This window comes from Phaseolus vulgaris, chromosome 11, assembly GCF_051622355.1.
Source record: "Phaseolus vulgaris cultivar YP4 chromosome 11, ASM5162235v1, whole genome shotgun sequence".
Lineage (NCBI taxonomy): Eukaryota > Viridiplantae > Streptophyta > Magnoliopsida > Fabales > Fabaceae > Phaseolus > Phaseolus vulgaris.
In genome coordinates, this window is record NC_143508.1 from 33,891,612 (window position 1) to 33,912,285 (window position 20,674).

The window sequence follows — 20,674 nt, forward strand, 5'->3', positions numbered from 1 at the left end:
CTCTTGCTCCAGCAACCAAGCCTCCGACAGCGTGTCCTCCGGCTGTGGCGCCAGTGAGCTCCCCACCTCTTCCAGTTCTTGAGAGCTCTCCCCCTGCGCCAATGCCTACAACTGATCTCGTGCTTCTTACACTTTTTGTAAATACCTATATAAATTGGGCAATTCTTGATCACTGTATTACATAAATCAATCATTTGTGTGTTCAACTCCATTGTTTGAACTACCACCAACTTCTGTTACACAATCTTTATCATCTATTTCTAGTCTAACTGCACCAAAACAAAAATTAACTACTCCAAAGGTCAATAATGATCATTTGCTAGAAGTGGATAAGAAAAATTCTTCTAGTGGCAAAGCCTTATCTGTTGTTTTTGTTGCGAGGTCATCAACATCTGATAGATATAACTAGTGGAAGTATGGTCAAAAGCAAGTGAAGAGTCCTACAAGTTCTCGAAGCTATTACAGGTGCACTCATTCAGACTGTTTTGCTAAGAAGATTGAATGTTGTGATCATTCTGGTCATGTAATAGAGATTGTTTATAAAAGTGAGCATAGTTATAATCCCCCACGAAAAAGAGTAATTCTTTTAGGGAAAATAAGTTTTTGCCTATCAGTGACCCTATTGTAGAAAACAGTGTTCCAGATCAGCCGTCAGACTTCTGAAGGATCCTGATCCATCTATTTCTTCAAAAGAATCTCTACAAAGACCCTGCAGCTCTGATAAGAAACAGCCAAACTCAACGGATCCAGATCTGTTCCGCACTCTCCGGAAAGACTCATTCTTCTTCTGTGCAACAGCTTTGAACAACCTTGACCGTGGGAAGCAGTTTTTCTCATGTAGTGGGATGCTGTTATTTTTTCCTTCTATAAATGTGAGCCTTCTCCTTTTCTCAAAGCATCACTCACCGTGCTCTCTTTCACAATTTCTCACTTACGCTTCACCGTGCTCTCTTTCACAATTTCTCACTTACGCTTCACCGTGCTCTTTCTCAATTTTCTTTTACTTTATAATTAGTTTTCGAGGTTTATTGGGTTCTTACCCTTTTAAGAGTAACTTGCTAGTTCTGATCCTCGGAAATTTCCAAGAATTTCCTATTGTATCATGGGGTCCTTGCATAATACACCGCGAATAAGTCCTTCCGGACAGTGATCACTCACTCCACGAGAAATCAACTTTGTTTGTGTTTTAAAGCCTTATTTACTAAAATCGTAAGGACTTATCACTGAAAATGTGGACAACAACAACAACTCTGCTCTGGAAACGTCAAACGTTATTTTCGCAACACAAACTATTGTTGCTAAACCATTTCCGGATGTCTCAAAAATTGAAGTCTTCACCGGTCAGAATTTTCGACGCTGGCAAGAACGCATGTCCACCTTGTTGGACATGTACGAATTCTCTTTTGCACTTAGGACTTCTAAACCCGATCCAAGCACGGCTACGAAACAAATTGGTGCTTGGATCCATGCAAACAAGGTATGTCGTCACACCTTACTTTGTGCATTATCTAATGATCTGTTCGATGTTTATTGCTCTTACAAGGAAGCAAAAGATATTTGGGATTCCCTTATCCTTAAATACACTTCCGAAGATGTCGTCAGACAAAGGTTTAAGATCGAAAGCTACTACTGCAGGGAGATGATCGAAGACACAGATATAAAAATTCAAATAAAGGAATACCACAAGTTGCTTGAAGATATCAAAGTTGAAAGCATAGCCTTGCCTGATGAATTCGTGTCTAAACTCTTGATCGAAAAGCTTCTGCAATCATGGACTGATTACAAACCACAATTGATGCACAGGCACAAACAGATGTCACTATCATATCTGATCACCCACATCATCATTGAAAGAAACAAACAGGAATGAGTGTACTGCTGTAAAGGCCAAAAATTTGTTTGCCGAAGCAAACATGGTAGAAGTAAATCTGCTCCAAAAAGGTACGAGAAAAAATCTAATCACAAAAAGAAATATAATAATAAATTCTCCCATCCCATTGGAACTAACCCCACATTTAAGAAAAAGGGTAATTGTTTTGTTTGTGGAAAGCCAAGCCATCATGCACCTCAATCTAGACATAGGGCCAAAAACTGTTAGAATATATGGCCTTAAACAAGACGGGGATGAATTGTTTATAAAATATTTTCAAAAACTTTGAAGGTATAATGAAAGCCAATGAAGAATCACAGAGAAAGAAACTAAGGAAAGCGTAGCACAAAGCTGTTTTAGTTTATTTTCAGAAAATCAACCAGTTGTTTTAGCAATTCAACGGGATGTTTTTATCAGCATTTAATAAAAACAACTTAAAACAGATATATGTGAGATTAGGGAAAGAGAGAATCACACAAACAGATTTATATTGGTTCACTTTTACACCAAGAGCTACATCCAGTCCCCAAAAACCACTGGGTAATCCACTAAGCAATCAAAACCAGATTACAAACACCACACACCAAAGTAGTGACCTTGAACCCCTCAAGAAACACACTACCTTTGGCAAACCACACCAAGACTGTTGATCTTGAACACCTCAAGAACACACAACACTCATTGGCAATACAAATACAGAAATACAATAATCAAAGAAGAAGGGAATAGAATACATCTGGGTATTACAAAGCTTAAAGTTCAGAATTACAACCCAATCCTATTCCACACACTTAAGAATGATCCAAAACTCTTTGACTATCCTCCTAAGGCAAATCTAGCTGAAAGGGAAGATAAAATTGTGGCATTTTTTTCACAAGTAAATCTTATGACAAATGTGAGCAAATGGGTGGTAGATCTGGGGCTACCAGACACGTTTTTGTAAACAAAAGTGTGTTTACCTCCTACACAAGTGTGGGGGATAGAAAAGAATAAGTTTATCTCGGTGACTCTACGACAACTCCTATCCTAGGAAAAGGAAAGGTTCTTCTGAAGCTCACATCTGGTAAAACTCTTGCTTTGAGTGATGTGTTACATGTGCCATCAATTAGAGTTAATTTGATCTTTGTAGCATTCCTAAGCAAAGTTGGGGTTATAGTGTCATTTGAATCTAACAAAATTGTTATTGTACCACCCTGGTAGTCGGGAGTGATGACGTGGCATCAAGCTATTGTATAGGCGTGTTGATGGGACGCCAGGTTGGCAGAAGGGAAGGAAGTCGGGGGGCTCGTGAAGTCGCCAGTTATTAAGTTGGCGTGCTCCGATCTTCAGCACACCAGAACCGGCGGTCACCAGGTTAAAGATGAAGTCGCCAGATGTAAACCCAGGCGACCAAGTGATTAGAGATCGCCGGAGCAAGACAATCGCCGAAGATGAAGGCGGTACAGATTATGAAGGCGGCCGGCGAGACCACAAGGAAGGTGTACGAAGGCACCCTAACTCGCCAATCCCAGTAGAGATCGCGCTCCAAGTTAGTTGTGCACTGAGCAGTATCATGCATAAGTAACTTAGCCAAATGAGAGTCAGAAGCAGCGCCCAAGTCAAGGAGGCTCCAGATGATGGCACGTGTACGACTGGATGCGAGCCACGTGTCCAGATGTGTAACTGCCAGGAGAGAGAAAGTGTCCAGGTATATAAGGGTTTCCCAACGAACTTCTGAGGTACACACGTTCAGATTGTCTTCTTTACGCTTGCGAGTTCTTGAGTATACTGTGAGAGAGAACTAGTTCACGGTTCCTTGAGAGTTCTTGAGTGTTGCTCTTAGTATTTGGTGATTCGGTCACTAACTTGGGCGTTGGAGTGCGATCGGCCGCAGCGACGCCGCTCTGTTCTTTTGCAGGTTCTTGAGGTGGATCGTGACGAAGGACGGAGGTTGAAGTGGCGCACACGTCGATCCAAGTTTGACGAGGCAAGCTTCAACATTCTGGTCAACAGGCAGGATCATCAGGCGCCCACCGTGGGGCCGTGTAAAACCTGTTCCCATCCACAGCGTGAGTTCTTGGAGGTTTTCGCAGTTTTCTGTGTGGTTGTGTGCTGGTGCAACCACTGTTCGCTGTTCATCTAGGTTTTGTTCGGTGATTTCGCGTTTTCCACCGTTCGTTCGGGTTTTTGTTCGGTGAAGTGAAGCTTTCTGCTGTTTACGCGAGTTTTGTTCGGTGAAGTTCTGAGTTCTTTGGCTCGTTTGGTTTTTCTGTGGAAGAAGTGCTGGTTTTTGGTGGAGTCGCAGGGTTCTGTGGAGGTTTTCTGCGTTCTTGAGGTTTCTTTCGCAGTTTCACGAAGTTCCAACCGATTGATCGCTGAATCGATCGTTGCTGAAGGAAGTGTTGTTCATTGCACTCTGTGATTCGTCAAGTTTCATGAGAAAAATGAGAAGCAACCGTTCAAGTCCAGTTGCGCCTGTTGCTGCTGAAGGCGCCGGCGCCATGACTATGGCGCAGATGGTGGAGATTATGCGTTCGTTGCAGGCGAGTGTGTAGGCCTCGCGCATAGAACAGGCGAGAATGCACGAGGACCTGGTCGCCTCTCGGGCCAGGAATGATGAGCTTAGCAAAGTGACTGAAGAGCTGCGTCAAGCTCTTCAGGAGCAGCGAGGGCGTCCTATTGCTGAAGAGGTCGCGCCGTCAACGCCGCCTCGTGTTTTTCCTATGCCTTTCACTCAGGCGATTACTGACACGCCTATTCCCGCGAGTGTGGTACCTGTTAAGGCTGTTTTCACTGGCGTGGAGGATCCTGAAGCTCATCTCACCACGTTCCATACGCAGATGATGCTGTCAGGAGCATCAGACGCCGTATACTGCAAGATGTTCGTGAGCACACTCCAGGGAACGGCGCTGGAATGGTTTGTGAGCCTGCCTACAGGTCACATAACCAACTTCCAACAGTTTTCTAAGATTTTCGTCGAGCAGTACATCGTGAATAAGGCACCGCCCAGGGTTTCTTATGATTTGTTTGATATAAGGCAGTATCAGGGAGAGTCCCTCAGGGACTACTTGAATCGCTTTGGGGCGTAGATGGTCAGATCGCCGGCCAAAGATGAAGAAATGCTGGTCTACGCATTTAAGAAGGGCGTGCTGCCGGGACCTTTCTGTGAGGCATTGATCAGGGCTCACCCCGCCACATTCGCTGAGGTTAGGCGACTTGCGGTGGCCCACATCGCCGACGAGAGTGAAGTCGCCGAGAAGAGAGGAAGCGTGGCTCCCGCTAGGCCACGCGCCCAGACCAGGACCCAGCCACAGAGGGTGCTGGAGACGGCGGCGGCCAGGAGGGATCAGAGGACTCGCCATCCTTATGATCCAAGGAAGAACAAGGGCAGCGGCCAAGGGCGCCCGCAACCAGCACGCCGGGAGTACAATCGCCCGCCTAAGCACAAGTTTGTCATGGGATTGGCGGACCTGATCGCCATTCCCAATATATCTGCTAGGTTGAAAGCGCCCGAGAAGGTGGGCGACAAGGTGCTGGGACCAAAGCCAGACGCCTGGTGTGAGTTTCACCAGGGTTTTGGCCACACCGTAGATTCGTGCTTGGCTTTTGGATACCAGCTCGACGATTTGGTTAAGAGCGGGTTCCTAAACGACTATTTGCTGGATAGGAGGACGGGGGGCGCGTCGAGCTCCCAACCAGCAGGTGCTGAGGCTCAGCAGCACGAGATGCCTACACACGGGGAAATCCACACCATTGCAGGAGGTTTCTCGGGTGGTGGATGCACCGCATCGCAGAGGAAGAGGTATGCGAGATCAGTGATAGCGGTGGATATGTTTGAAGACCACTCGCCGGAAGTGGACATCACGTTCACCAAGCAAGATCTTCGGGATGTTGTGCCTCATGACAACGATCCCATATTCATCTCGTTGATCACAGCAGGAAGAAAGGTCCACAGGGTTCTGGTGGACCAAGGAAGCTCGGCAGACGTGATGTTCTGGCCGACTTTCACGCAGTTGGAGTTGCCCCTTGACCAGCTGAGGCCCTACGGAGGGTGTTTGTATGGTTTCGCTGGTGACCAGGTGGAGGTCAGGGGGTACATAGAATTGAGGACTACGTTTACAGATGAGGCGGGTTCGAGAATGGAGAAAATCAAATACCTTGTTGTAAACGCTCCTTCAGCATACAACATCCTGTTGGGAAGACCCACGCTCAACAGGATAGGCGTTATACCGTCGACCCGGCACATGAAGGTGAAGTTGCCGTCTATGGAGGGGGTGGTGATCACCATCAAATCCGATCAGAAAGAAGCAAAGAGGTGCTATGAGAATAGCATGAAAAACAAGAGATTGGTGAGTTACGTGACAACCACCCCGCCTCCTGGTGTGAAGCCCAGATCGACGGTAATAGAAGAGATCGCCGGAAGAGATGTGGTGATGGTGGACGTTGAGCTGGGGGAGGTGAACGCCGGTGTGGAGGAAGAAGAGGCAAGGAATCGCCCTGAGGAAGCGAGGGAACTGGGAATCGCCAGGGCGGTGATCGCCAGAGAAACTAGACCAAAACCCGTCGAGCAGTGGCTCGAGAGGGAGATCGGGGGAAAGATCTTCAAGCTGGGAAGATCACTGGAAGTTGAGCTCCAGGACCAGATCGCCAAGGTGATAGAGCGGCATCTGGATGCGTTTGCATGGTCCGCCTCGGACATGCCCGGGATCGGTCCCGACTTCTTGTGCCATCATTTGGCGATGGACAACTTGGTGAGACCAGTGCGACAAAGGAGAAGAAAGTTCAACGAGGAGAGGAGGCAGGCGATCAGGGACGAAACCCAGAAGCTCCTCGCTGCAGGCCACATCAGGGAAGTCCAGTACCCTGAATGGCTGGCAAATGTCGTACTGGTGAAGAAGAGTAACGGGAAATGGCGCATGTGCATCGATTTCACTGATCTGAATAAAGCTTGCCCAAAGGATTCATATCCTTTACCAAGCATAGACGCCCTGGTGGATAGTGCTGTAGGGTGTAAGTTGTTGAGCTTCCTGGATGCCTTCTCGGGGTATAACCAGATCAAGATGCATCCCATGGATGAAGAGAAGACTGCCTTCATGACCGAGAGATCGTGCTACTGCTACAAGGTGATGCCGTTTGGGCTGAAGAACGCGGGGCCACGTACCAGAGGTTGATGGATCGAGTACTTGCACCGATGCTGGGAAGGAATGTGCAAGCATACGTAGATGACATGGTCGTGACCTTGCCAGAGAAGAGCAAGCACGTTGCGGACTTGGAAGAGTTGTTCACGACGATCGCCAAGTTCAGGTTAAAGCTGAATCCAGAGAAGTGCATCTTTGGCGTGGAGGCTGGAAAGTTCTTGGGGTTCCTCTTAACTGAGAGAGGAATAGAGGCCAACTCGGATAAGTGTGCCGCCATCTTGGCGATGAGGAGCCCGGCCACTGTGAAGGAAGTACAACAGCTCACAGGTCGGATGGCCGCCCTCTCCCGCTTCGTGTCAGCTAGCGGAGAGAAGGGCCATCCATATTTTCAGTGCTTGAGGAGGAATAATAAGTTTGCATGGACGAAGGAGTGTGAGGAAGCCTTCGTCAAGCTGAAGGAGTATCTGGCGAGCCCGCCGGTTTTATGCAAACCGCTGGTGGGAACCCCTCTCAGGTTGTATTTTGCTGTAACTGAGAGGGCGGTGAGTGCGGTGCTCGCCCAGGACCAAGATCAGGCTCAAAAGCCTATTTATTTTGTTAGTAAGGTGCTGCAGGGCCCCGAAACGAGATATCAGGCCCTGGAGAAGGCTGCGCTGGTTGTGGTATTTTCGGCGAGGAGGTTACGCCACTATTTCCATAGCTTCACGATACTGGTGATGACCGACTTGCCCATCCAGAAGGTCTTCAAAAAGCCTGACGTTGCTGGGAGGATGGTGAAGTGGGCAGTGGAGCTGTCGGAGTTTGATATTAAGTATGAGCCCCGAGGCCCGATCAAGGGGCAGATCTTTGCAGATTTCATGGTCGAGCTCTCGTCTAAGGCGACACGAGTTGAAGGGGACGACTTCCGTTGGGTACTTTCAGTGGACGAACCAGCAGGGTAGCGGTGCTGGAGTTATCTTGGAGGGACCCAACGGCGTGCTGATCGAACAATCCTTGAGGTTTGCCTTCAAAGCCAGCAACAATCAAGCAGAATATGAGGCACTGATCACCGGTATTTTGCTGGCCAAAGAGATGGGAGCTAGGGTGCTGATAGCAAAGAGTGACTCGCTGCTAGTCACGGGGCAAGTAACAGGCGAGTTCCAGGCCAAAGATCCACAAATGGCGGCTTACCTGGAGTATGTGCAGGAGTTGAAGAGTTCCTTTGCCTCCTTTGAAGTGGTGCATGTGCCCAGAGAGCAGAATGCCCGAGCTGACTTGCTAGCTAAGCTCGCCAGTTCAGGCAAGGGGGGTAGGCAGAGGACGGTGATTCAAGAAACTCTGAAGACGCCGAGAGCATTTGTGGCAGATCACCTGGTTCTTCAGATAAGCAAGTCGACGGAAAAAACGGCGAGGAGTCACAGATCTTTGACTCAAGAGACCTTGAGGTCGCCAGGAATAATAGCATGTCGGGGAGAGAGGGTGAACATGACGCAGGTCTACGCTACCCATGAGCCAGACACCTGGATAACACAGTACAAGCGGTGCCTGGCAGATGGCCTTCTCCCGCTGGATCCGACAGAGGCTAGGAAGGTAAAGAAGAATTCTAGCAAGTTCACATTGATTGATGGCGATCTGTACAGGTTTGGGTTCACTCACCCACTCCTGGAATATGTGCATGGCGAGAAATGCACGAGAATTATGGCAGAGCTCCACGAAGGGATATGCGGAAGCCACGTCGGGGGTCGAGCTCTGGCCGCAAGGACTCTCCGTGCAGGGTACTACTGGCCAACGATGAGAGAAGACTGCAAGAAGTATGCGCAGTGCTGCAAGCAATGCCAGCAGCACGCCGATTGGCACAAGGCGCCTCCCGAGGAGTTGAAGTCGATCTATAGCCCTTGGCCGTTTCATACTTGGGGAATCGACATCCTGGGACCATTCCCGCTGGCGATCAGGCAGATGAAGTACTTGGTGGTGGCGATTGAGTATTTCACCAAGTGGATTGAAGCAGAACCAGTGGCCCAGATAACCGCACACAAGATCGAAGGTTTCGTATGGAAGAACATTGTGTGCCGGTTTGGTGTGCCCAAGCGCCTGGTGTCGGACAATGGGACTCAGTTTGCAAGTCACCTGTTGAAAAAGCTGTGCGAAGGGGTGGGAATTCAACAAGTGTTTGCATCCGTCGAGCACCCTGAGACCAATGGCCAAGTAGAGTCAGCCAACCGGGTGTTACTGAGAGGTTTGAAGAGAAGGCTAGAGAAAGCCAAAGGAAGCTGGGCCGAGGAGGTACCCCGTATAGTTTGGGCGTGCCACACCACCGAGCAGTCAGGAACCCATGAGACCCCGTTCAGCTTGGTCTATGGGTGTGACGCAATGATTCCAGTAGATATCCAAGAGAGCTCGCCGAGATTCCAGAACTTCGTGGAGGAAGATTCGAATGAGGAGAGAAGGTTGAACCTGGATCTACTGGATGAGGTCAGGGAAGAGGCGAGATTGAAAGTTGAGGCAGTGAAGAGAAGGATCGAACGAAGATATAACTCGAAGGTGATGCCGAGACAGTTCAGAGAAGGCGACTTGGTGATGAGGAAAGCCCACCAGTACGAGATGGAGAATAAACTGTCGCCCAAGTGGACGGGACCGTTCAGAATAACCGAGGCGCTCGGGAACGGCGCCTACCGCTTAGAGACATTGGAAGGAGGGGCGATTCCTCGCACTTGGAACGCCACGCACCTCAAGTTATATTACAGTTAAGAGCTTTGTAAGTAAAGACAAACACGAAGTTATATTACAATGTCTCTGTTAAAACAGTTTGAAGGGGGCACTCTTTTTTCCCTAAGGAGGGTTTTTAATGAGGCCACCCAATAAAGAAGAGTTTTCGAAGCTTAAGGTTGTTTTAGATTGCATGCTTGTTGTTTTCAGAAAGTTTTGAAGAAAGCCCTTGTCACTTATATGTGATTTAAGGCAAGTAAAGATATATTGCATGCTTTCTAAAAAGTTTTAAGTCCTCATCGTCTTTCGGCGATCGGAGGCACCAGTTAAAGTTTTAAGTCCTCATCGTCTTTCGGCGATCGGAGGCACCAGTTAAAGTTTTAAGTCCTCATCGTCTTTCGACGATCGGAGGCACCAGTTAAAAGACCTCAACGCCCTCGCGCGTTCTGAGGCGAGATAAAGACCTCCTCGCCGTCGAGCGAGTGCAGGCGAGGAAGAGTGAAAAGTCCTCAGTGTTTCTGGGGGGGGAGGAGATGTAACCCCTGGGGCAATGTAGAGGCACCAGTGAAAAGTCCTCAGTGTTTCTGGGGAAGAGGAGATGTAACCCCTGGGGCAATGTAGAGGCACGAGTTAAAGACCTTCTCGCCGACGAGCGAGTTCAGGCAAGATAAAATCCTTCTCGTCTCGAACGAGTTCAGGTATGGTGTAAAGGGTGGAAGAAGTTTGGAGGGTGGCTAAGGTAGGTTCGAAGAGAACGCCTAGCCACCCGGTCTCTTGTTCTGAAGCTCAAGGAGGTAGAGAAGGATCCGTAAGGCGCCTCTACCCCCAGATGAAGGAACAATGGCCAAGTTATGAAGGCAGGAAGAAGCTGATATCGCCAAGAGTCTCTGGCGACCAGGAAAGGTTCAAGCAGTGGCGAGAAAGTCAAGACCCGTTTTGATGAAGCAGATCGGGTGAGCTGTGTCTTAAGCCATTAGTTGAGTTGAAGTTCGTTTTTTGAAGAGCGATTTTACGCTAAGGTTCATTACCTTGAGATTACAAGTTGATTAGAGTGTTGTTGTTCGAAAATCGGCGGTTCGAAGCAGTTAAGTATATGTTTGCGCTTACGAAATTACTAAATTAGTTTCGTTGAAGTAAATTATGCAAGAAGAGATAAAGCAGACAAAGAAGTTATAAGAAGAAATACAAGGACTTTATCATTAAGTAAACATCAGTTCAGAGTACATGTACAGAAAAATAGAAAGTTTGTTACAATCATATGTAAGGAAAAAGCATAAAGGTAGTGGATGGAGGGACTCAATCAATCTTCAGAGGGAACAACCTTCCCATCCACCACCTCGTTGTTGAGGGACACCATGGTAAGATCTAAATCGAGATACAGGCAGGCGAACTGTTCCCGGGCGGCCTCGAATCCAGCAGCAAGAATCTGGGCAGAGCTCAGCTCAAGTTCTTCGATTTGTTTCTTTAGCCCCTCATTCTGCTGCTTCAGCTCTTCAGCTTGCTTCTTAAGTTCTTCAACTGCTTCCCGAGCTTGAAGAAGGTCTTCAGTAACCTTCTTGGATTCTGCCTGCACCTGGCCCAGTTCGGCGACGATCTTCCCATTTTCTTTGTTGGCTTCAGCAAGCTTGGCCATGGTGTCGTCCCTTTCTTTTTCCACCGTCCCCGGGAAGACCTCCCGATCGGCTGACCTTTGTTCGAGCTTCTTTACCTTGGCGGCATCAGCTTTGATCAAGGCCTCCAGGTCAGCCACTTTGACGCGATAAGGCACTAGCTTGCTCTCCAGCTCAATCTTCTCTTGAGCCAAGAGCTGTACCTTATGGCGGAGATCGGTGGCCTCCTTGCGCGCCACCCGGAGCTCGGTGCTCATGGCATCTTCTACTCGGGAGTGTTCAATCTCGGCGAGTGTCAGATTGCAGGATAACTTCTCCGCCTCAATCCTTATAGTGCTATTCTCAGTTCGAAGGGCGAAGAGGTCATCCTGGAGCTTCCTGGTGGAACTCTCCACAGCTTTAGAGATGATGGAGGGGAAATCCTCCGCCATCATCTTCAGTTTTGCTGAAAAGGGCTCCCATACCCTTTTAACCTCAAGAGAGAGGCTCGCTTGTGGAGGCACCGGGTGGGCTTGTTGTTGGTTCTCGCCGCCACCTTCTTGAGTTGGTTGTTCTTTGGGTGCGTCTTGGCGTGGAGGCGACATCGGGGATTCGGTAATAAGGATTGGAGAGTTGTGGGCACCCTCATCCCTGATTGGTGCAACGTTTGCGGTTGAGGCATTTGAAGGAGGACCCCCTCCAGTTGATACATAAGGCGTGGAGGCGCTCGGGGGGTCCTCCATGAAGTTAGGCTCGGCGGCCTCAACCACAGGGGGAGCGGATGCCAAAGGAATCGCTTGGACTAGCGAGGCGGGAGCTGGTGGAGGAGGCAGTGCTGGAGGCGGGGCAGGTGTGGATGGTGGTGTTGATGTTGGAAGAGGGGGTGGAGCAGATGGTGAAGAAGGTGCCACCCTCTTCCTCTTCGTGACGAAGCCATCTTCAGTCGCCCCGTCGTCTTCTTCTTCCTCCTCATGGACTACTTGGGGGGCTTTCCTCTTTGGTTTCCTGAGGATAAGCTTTTTGCGCTGGTTGGCGGTTTGGACCTCGGGAAGAGTTGGGCCTTTGGGTGGCGATCGGCCCTGTGCGGCGGCGATCTCCACCACCGAGTTTGGCACGGTTTGGGAACCCGATGCCAACCCGTGGGCTCGGGCGAGTGCCCTCAGTTCAGCAAGTTTTCCTTGGCCCAACATGCGATCTGCATAAAGCAAAGATGCATGGGTTAGCTCAGAGAGAAAATAAACGCATAAGTCAGTATGCAACAGAAAGCAGATCAGTGGTGCAGAAGATAAAACCAAAGTCTTGTGCACAACGCACAAGACGCCCAGAAACAGTTAACAGAGGTAATGTCAAAATAAAGACTTAGACGTTGAGGTGAGTTCTAACCTATGCGAATTTCGAGTTGATCTTCGAAGAACTCGAAGCAGATGAGCGTGGTGGTGAGGAAGGTAATGTTGGCGTCTGCCACACTCTTCCAGAAGAAGCATAGGTCCTTGTCCAAGGCACCCATGCTATCAGGACTCCTTGGCCGCCTGAAGCTGCCTTTGGACTCTTTGTTCCCCTTGTTTACCCAATACAAGGGGAAACCGTCGAGCAGAGAAGCGTCCTTGTCATTGGGGCGCACCTGGACGAACTTGCCCTTCCAGTCTTTGTAGGATTGCTGGAAGATAGAGAGGATCGACCTCCCAGCAATCCTATTCAAACTCACCCACAGGCGATCTCCTGGGTGCTTGGCTTCAAAAAGAAAGAGGAAGACGTCCACTGACGCTGGCAGCCCCAAGTGGTCGCACATTATCTGGAACGCCCGCACGAACGCCCAGCTGTTGGGATGAAGCTGGGCGGCGGCAATGTCGAGCTCGGTAAGAAGCTCCCTTTCAAAGCGAGTGAAGGGAAACCTAAGTTTCACCTTCTTGAACAGGGTGGTGTAGACGAAGCAGAACGGCCCACCGTTGTTCCCCTTGTCGTCGGCGCAAACTGGCAGGTCGGGGGGGCAAGGAAGCACCGTCATCTTTTTGTCGTGCTCCTTGTGGAATGACTGGTGAGGCTCATCCCCTTTCGTCAGTCGAAGAACCGCCCCAGCGGAGTTTACTGAGGAGGTTTCCTTCAGCAAGGTCGAGGTGGCCCATGGGTATAGTTTTTTGAAATCTGGAGAAGGAACGGAGGCTCCTCCGGCGACGGGTGGAGTGGCCTGAGCCAAGTTGGGGCGGGAGGGTGCAGGCCTCTCAGCCTGAGAAGAAGAAGCACCACGTGCTCGCGGTGGGTTGTGTGCTTGAGATGAGGGGTTTCGTGACGAGGGAGGAGGATTTGGGGTGATCTTTGAGCGAGTCATTGCGGAAGCTGCAAAGGAAGAAGAAAAGAAAAGGTGATCAGGGTTCGCAGAGGCTGACTCGATCGTGGAAGAAGGGTGAAAAACGACCGAACGAAGGTTCGTTGTAACGAAGACGAAGCCCTAAGTTACGAGAAAGGAGAAATGGAAAAACAACCCACAACGTATGCACCAGACAGTTAAAGGATGATGCGAATCGGTTAAAATGCAGGAAAAACCAGCAGAAGAAGGAAAGGAAGTACCTTTTTATGATCGGGAGAGTGATGCAGGAAGTTGGTGATTCAGGAGGTTGAAGAACGTTGAGAGCTTTTGAAGAAGAAAGTTGAAGCGTCTGAGAATACGAAGAAAGTGATGGAACAGTGGAGCGAAATGGGTTTAAGGGTTTTTCGAATAAGTTTGGGAAGCGCAAACGTCAATTGAATGTAACCGTTGATGAAGCCACGTGTCGAGCGATTGGAGGAGTGGTTGGTGGAGCGTCAGGAAAGCAGAAGGTACAACCGCTTGGAATTCTGCGCCAGCGCCACGTAGATCGGTATTGACGTGACTCCTTTAGTCTTTTCGCTAGACAAGTCTTCACTTAAGACTGGGGGGCTTGTGTACCGCCCTGGTAGTCGGGAGTGATGATGTGGCATCAAGCTATTGTATAGGCGTGTTGATGGGACGCCAAGTTGGCAGAAGGGAAGGAAGTCGGGGGGCTCGTGAAGTCGCCAGTTATTAAGTTGGCGTGCTCCGATCTTTAGCACACCAGAACCGGCGGTCACCAGGTTAAAGATGAAGTCGCTAGATGTAAACCCAAGCGACCAAGTGATTAGAGATCGCCGGAGCAAGCACATCGCCGAAGATGAAGGCGGTACAGATTATGAAGGCGGTCGGCGAGACCACACGGAAGGTGTACGAAGGCACCCTAACTCGCCAATCCCAGTAGAGATCGCACTCCAAGTTAGCTGTGCACTGAGCAGTATCATGCATAAGTAACTTAGCCAAATGAGAGTCAGAAGCAGTGCCCAAGTCAAGGAGGCTCCAGATGATGGCACGTGTACGACTGGATGCGAGCCACGTGTCCAGATGTGTAACTGCCAGGAGAGAGAAAGTGTCCAGGTATATAAGGGTTTCCCAACGAACTTCTGAGGTACACACGTTCCGATTGTCTTCTTTACGCTTGCGAGTTCTTGAGTATACTGTGAGAGAGAACTGGTTCACGGTTCCTTGAGAGTTCTTGAGTGTTGCTCTTAGTATTTGGTGATTCGGTCACTGACTTGGGCGTTGGAGTGCGATCGGCCGCAGCGGCGCCGCTCTGTTCTTTTGCAGGTTCTTGAGGTGGATCGTGACGAAGGACGGAGGTTGAAGTGGCGCACACGTCGATCCAAGTTTGACGAGGCAAGCTTCAACGTTCTGGTCAACAGGCAGGATCAGTTATGACCAAAAACATTGTTTTTGTGGGGAAGGGATATTGTAATCAAGGTCTTTTGTATTCAACATCTTTATAATTATTAATAAATCTGAGCCTTCTTATATTGTTGATTCGTATGATATATGGCATGCTAGATTAGGACATGTGAATTATTCGTATGTTATCAAATTGCAACGATTAGGATTAATCAACATGCATGACAAACAAAATACTAAATGTGATATACGTGTAGAATCTAAAATAATGAAGAAAACATGTCATTCTGTAAAACGTCAAACTGAACTTCTTGGTTTAATTCATACCGATCTTGTAGATTTAAATCAAACCATGTCTAGAGGTGGTAAAAATTATTTTGTAACATTTATAGATGATTTTTCTAGATACACCAAAGTGTATGTAATTAAACATAAGGATGAAGCTTTTGACATGTTCTTAACTTATAAGGTGGAAGTACAAAATCAATTGAATAAGAAAATAAAAGAATTACATTAGATAAAGGTGGTGAATATGTTTTATTTAATGATTATTGTGTTAAAAAAGGTATTATTCATGAAGTAACCCCACTGTATTCACCTAAATCTAATGGAGTAGCTGAAAGGGAAAATAGGACTCTTAAAGAAATGATGAATGTCATGATTATTAGTTCTAATGCTCTTGATAATTTGTGGGGTGAATCTCTGCTTATCGCGTGTTTTTTGCAAAATAGGATACCACACATAAGAAAATTGGTAAAACACCATATGAGTTATGGAAAGTTTATCAACCTAATCTGAAATACCTAAAAGTGTGGGGGTGTTTAGCTAAAGTGATGTTACCTGATCCTAAGAAAAGGAAAATAGGCTCTTAAACATTTGATTGCATGTTCTTAGGATATGCGGAAAATAGTGTTGCCTATAGGTTTCTAGTTCTTAGTAGTGATATAATTGAACGTAACACTATAGTAGAGAAAAAAAATGTTGAGTTCTTTGAACATATATTTCCTATAAAAAGTAGTGGTACATTTGAACTACCTATAGATAGTGTTAGTGATGCCATTAATGAGAGTGTTAGGAGAAGTAAAAGATAGAGAAAGGAAACCTCATTTGGATATGACTTTTACACTTATCTAGTTGAAAATGATCCAGTAAGTTTTTAGAAGCTACTAGTGCTCCTGGTGCTAAACATTGGGATAAGACCATTAAAACTGAGCTTGATTCAATTAAGAGAAATAATACAAGGACCATAGTAGATTTGTCTAAAAAAGCAAAACCCATTGGTTGTAAGTGGATTTTTAAGAAGAAGTACCATCCTGATGGATCCACAGAGAAATATAAGGCAAGATTAGTTGCTAAAGGTTTTACTAAAAACATAACATAGATTACTTTGATACTTTTGCCCCTGATACTAGGATTTCCTCTATCTATGTGTTGTTAGCCCTAACATCTATCCATAAGTTAGTAATTCATCAAATGGATGTTAAAACAACATTTTTGAATGGTGAACTAGAAGAGGAAATTTATATGACTCAACCTGAAGGATGTGTGGTTCTAGATTAAAAGGAAAAAGTATGCAAAATTTTAAAATCTATGTATGGTTTGAAACAAGCACCAAAATAATGGCATGAAAAACTTGATAATGTGTTACTTTGTGAAGGTTTTTCTACCAATGATGTTGATAAATGTGTGTATTCTAGATTTGAAAATGGTGAAAGTATCATTATATGTTTGTATGTGGATGACATGTTAATTTTTGGTACATGCAATGATATTGTTTTTAAAACAAAATTGTTTCTTGGATCTATGTTTGAGATGAAAGACATGGGTGAAGCAAGTGTGATTCAAGGAGTTAAAATTATAAGGAAGGGAGATAGTATATTACTATCCCAAGAAAAATACACTGAGAAACTTCTTAAGAAGTTTGGTTACTATGACTTTAAGTCAGTAAGCACCCTTTATAATGATGCTAACTCTAAATTAGAGAAGAACAAAAGAGAATCTATTTCTCAAACTCAGTATGCCCAGATAATTGGGAGCTTATTGCATTTAATGAGCTTTTCTAGACCAGATATTGCTTCTGCAGTAGGTAGACTGAGTAGGTACACTCAATGTCCTAGTCAAGATCATTGGGATGCGCTTGCAAGACTCATGAAATACTTGAGAGGTACAATGGATTATGCCATTGAATATAGTGGATTTCCCAAGGGTACAATAATGCTAACTGGAACTCTGATTCAAATGAGACAAAATCCACTAGTGGTTATGTATTAACACTTGGGGGTGGGGCAGTTACATGGAGATCAGCCAGACAAGTTATTATTGCAAGATCAACAATGGAATTTGAGTTTGTTGCTCTCGAAATGGCTGGTAGTGAAGCTGAGTGGTTGAAAAACTTCTTAGCAAACATTCCATTAGGAATGAAACCAACCACATTTGTATCAATGCATTGTGATTGCCAATCGGCAATAGCTATAGCTAAAAATAAAACTTACAATGGAAAGAAGAGACATATACAATTGAGACATAATTTGGTGAAGAAATTGTTAAATAGTGGAATGGTTTCTATTGATTATGTCAAGTCAGGATGGAATTTGGCAAATCCTCTGACAAAATGATGAGAATCAAATAAATGAGGCTTTTATTAATGAAGGAAGAGGTCATTCACCTTCACATTTGAAGTTCTTCCTTCTAGTCTTTTCAAAATTAAAAGAAGACATAAAATAAAGAGAGGATTAAGCCTAAAGCCAAAGAAGTCTACAAGCTTTCAAGAATAGACTTCATTTAAATATCTCTCTTTATAGTTTCTTTTATAAATTTGTAAATAATATAGAATGTTTAAATACATAGTTTTTAGGAAAGGTGCTTAGAGGGAAACCTTAGATACCTCTTTTGTAAAAGCATCTTTAGGCATTAGTTTAGAATTTTCTAGAAGAATACTCTTCATGCTTCATTTAGGCGCTATTAGTAAGTAGCATATGAAGAGTCTTTTGGTTAGCTTATGTTGTAAGCTTCATGACCAGCCCTTGCTCCTATATAAGGAGGGCTTAGGTCCTTCATAATTCTGATTGGAATTTGGCTATAGAGAAACTCTACTCAAATTGAGAGAGAATTGTGAGAACTTTGTCTTCTCCTCTACCTTGTCTTATCTTGAGTGCCTTGGTTCTCTCAAGTGGCGGCATTTGCTCACTTATCTTGGAGCCTTCACACTTCAAGTGGCGTGACCATTAACCAAGCTCTCCATCTTCATAAGTTCTTATCTTTTTCATCTTCCATTTCATTTTTCCATGCTTATACGAACTATTAAACATGTTTTAGCTTCTTTCTATTCGGTGTTTTGCTTCCTTTTCACTTTATGTTCAGCTCTTCTCTTTTCTAGCTTGATTTGTTCGGTTCATTTTCATTCTTAAGCCTTTTAATCGGTTCAATTGGCAATAGATGGATCTTCCATGTGAGTTTGGTGTTTGGTGCAAGTTTTGGTGAGTTCTTGAAACATAGAACATTGATCCAATTCTATTAAAAGTGCCTATTCTTTCTCCAACTCAAGTTGATTCCATAAAATGTCAAAGAATCATCTTTACTTTGCTAGTGGAATCATATCACAAAACCCCTAGGGAGAAAACTGATTTTAGAAACATCGAGGGGAATGGGACTTAAGCCACTTGCAAACAAACAAGTGATGGAAACCCAACCTTTGTGATTGGAGATCCTATGAATAAGGTTCATATGGGTATAAACAAGTCACTTGTTAGTTCTGTCCATTCCTATGGTGTGTGAAAGTGCAAGATACTGCATTATCGGGAGGATAAACTTTGTGGTTAAAATTTTGAGGTTAAAATTTTTTAACGATTTACAAAGTTTTAATGATTTTCATATCCCATATCGATGGTATATGATTTGCAGCATACACTTGATGAAATCACTTATATGAGTGTCAAGTGGGGTCGCTTGCATGAGATCTTGGTAAGATCTCTATAACACTCACGAATATCAGACACGCGTATGGCCTTGTAAGCACAACACAACAATAACAGCATGTAATGTGGGGGTGTATTGTGATTGATAAACCTCTAGCACATACTAAGTGTATTGGTTCATATAGCTTGCTATATCAACCACACTATGTGTTAAGTTCATCAATCAAAGATTGGTTCATAAAGCTTACTATACCAGCTCTGAAGCATTACCTCTTAAATGAACCTAAAATCTTCTTTTTTCCTTTCTTTATCTCTATGTTTTATCTTTTGCAATATGTGGGGGATTGTTGTAAAATTGTATAAAGATATGCACAAATATTGCAAAACATAAAAAATAGAGTGTGCGCACAAACCTCTGAAACCCTCGTTTGTAGAGGATGAACGTGGGATAGAGTCCTAACATTCTGACACCTACGGGGACCTCTAGAAACAGTAACTACCTTGAATGAGTCACTCGAAACATGCTCTCAATGGAACCCAGAACGTGTGTGCTCTCAACGGATCCAGATCTGCTTCGCACTCTCTGGGATGACTCATTCTTCTTCTCGACTCATTCTTTTTCTGGGTTTATTGGGTTTTCACTATTTTAAGAGTAACTTGTTAGTTCTGATCCTCTAAAATTTTTGGAATGTTCCATTGTATCTTAGAGGACTTGCACAATACACTGCGGATAAGTCTTATGGATAGTGATCACTCACGTCCTGGAAAATCAACTTTGTTCGTGTTTTAAAGCCTTATTTAATACAGTAAATAAGCCAGAGTCGAAAAACAGAAAAAAAAAAAAAAAAAAAAAAAAAAAAAAAGATAAGACCATTTTCTTGTAATTGTGGCAGGATATAATATTTAACGTCTTCCATTTAATTTGATATGCAGAATGAAGAAAGGTGACTTAACAGACAAGATTCTCCTGTAAAACCTGGAAAGAAGCCCAAGTTTGTCATACCTGCAGCAGGGATGTGGGGATATCTGGTAATGGTTACCGATGGCGCAAGTATGGGCAGAAAATGGTGAAGGGAAATCCTCATCCCAGGTGAATGTCTATATCTTGCTTACTTTTTGTTTTCTTTTTCCTTTTAATTTGTCCTTTCCTTACCATGTTTCTTTTTCTTTTGCATTGATAAGTTTATATCCTTACACAATGTGCGTAAATAAGTTGTATTTAGATTTAATGGGTGTCAAATAAATAAATAAATCTGATAAATTGTAGAACTCAATAAGAAATTGTATGTTGGGTTTATTTGCTTGCAAGCAGTTCAAAGTCAATGATGTGCAATGCAAATACATTATTTCTAGCCAGTGCTTTTTTTGCAATTTGGGTTAGTATTTAATAATATTACCCCCTCTCTCTATATGCGCTTGCACACACATATTTTCAATTTCCTTTTATGTGGTAGTTCTATTCTAACTGCTGAGCTTCATTAACAGTTTCTTATTATGTAGGATTATGTAGGTTTAAACTTTATTTGAACAATAAATAACTACTTATATTTAATGATCCAGGATAAAGGCACACACATGTGCATGTCTGTATAATCACTAGTACAAAATTCTTCAATAACGACACCCTTTAAAGACGATTTGAAAACAACCATCGTAAAAAACGACGCGGTGGCAATCCCGTAATTTCTTAAATTTTTTTGCACTTTTAAAGACGGTTCGTGCCACAACTGTCGTTAAAACCCACCTTTCGATGACGGTTCATAGAGAATCGTCGTTAAAAGACCATCTTC

General features: G+C 45.0%; 1 pseudogene; it reads left to right on the plus strand.

The window, feature by feature from the left end:
* Window positions 1-202: 202 nt before the first annotated feature.
* LOC150023209 (putative WRKY transcription factor 32) lies at window positions 203-19,978 on the plus strand (annotated as a pseudogene).
* Window positions 19,979-20,674: the final 696 nt, after the last annotated feature.